Genomic DNA, 983 nt, shown 5'->3' with positions numbered 1-983 from the left:
AGCTCTTGTTCAACAACTCCAGAGCCCAGTCCTCAACAGGCAATATCTCATTTTGTGAAAGTCACTCAGTCATGTCTGACTCTTTGTGACCCCATGCACTATACAGTCCATGGAATTCTCCAGGGCAGAATACTGGAGAGGTTAGCCTTTCTGTTCTCCAGGGGATCTTCCCAACCCAGGGATTGAACCCATCTGAATTGCAGATGGATTATTTACCAGGTGAGGCTCCAGGGAAGCCTAAAAAATATGGAATGCTTCATGAATTTGTGTGTCATCCTTGTGCAGGGGCCATGACAAACTTCTCTGTATCGTTACAATTTCAGTATATGTGCTGCCAAAGTGAGAGCAAATATCTCGTTGGATCCTACTAAAAATCCCATAAACTGTACGTGCATCATTATATTCACTGTGGGGGAACCAAAGATCTGCCTAAGGTCCTCTAAGCCCTATATCCCCTTCCATCAAATCAGAAACAATTGCAACCTCTGAATCCTTAGCAAGGAAACTTTTATTTGTCTCCATTTGTTTAGGCACACTCTGAGGGTTAAATTTATGTGTCAACTTCACTGTGAGTTGAGATGCCCAGATCAGGTCAAAGATTAACACTAGGACAATCTGCAAGGGAACTCCTGGGAGAGATTAGCATTGAAATCAGTAATTGAGTCAAGACATCAGCCCTCACCAGTGTGGGTGGGCATCACTTTATCCTCTGGGGGCTTGGATGGAACAAAGACAACTGTTCGCCTTCTCTCTCTTCTTGGCCATGAATACTGGAGCTTCTAGCTCCTGAACCTGGAAACTCCGGTACATACACAAGTGGCTCCCTGGTTCTCAGATCTTTAGTTTTGACTTAGAGCTACACCATCACTTCCATTGCTTTTCAACCTTAAGATTAGGTCTGAATTATACCATTAAGTCAGAGAAGGCAATGGCACCCCACTCCAGTACTTTTGCCTAGAAAATCCCATGGACGGAGGAGCCTG

At 44.5% G+C, this 983-nt stretch overlaps 1 non-coding gene across 1 annotated transcript; it reads right to left on the bottom strand.

The window, feature by feature from the left end:
• Positions 1-240: 240 nt before the first annotated feature.
• Positions 241-349, bottom strand: LOC139180796 (U6 spliceosomal RNA). Its single transcript, XR_011565050.1, has one exon. It is a non-coding gene; the product is annotated as a U6 spliceosomal RNA (small nuclear RNA).
• Between the last annotated feature and the right edge of the window lie 634 nt (positions 350-983).

Source organism: Bos indicus, chromosome 29 (genome assembly GCF_029378745.1).
Source record: "Bos indicus isolate NIAB-ARS_2022 breed Sahiwal x Tharparkar chromosome 29, NIAB-ARS_B.indTharparkar_mat_pri_1.0, whole genome shotgun sequence".
NCBI classification, from domain to species: Eukaryota; Metazoa; Chordata; class Mammalia; order Artiodactyla; family Bovidae; genus Bos; species Bos indicus.
The sequence above is the reverse complement of the archived record's forward strand: the minus strand, read 5'-3'. Positions and strand labels throughout refer to the sequence as shown.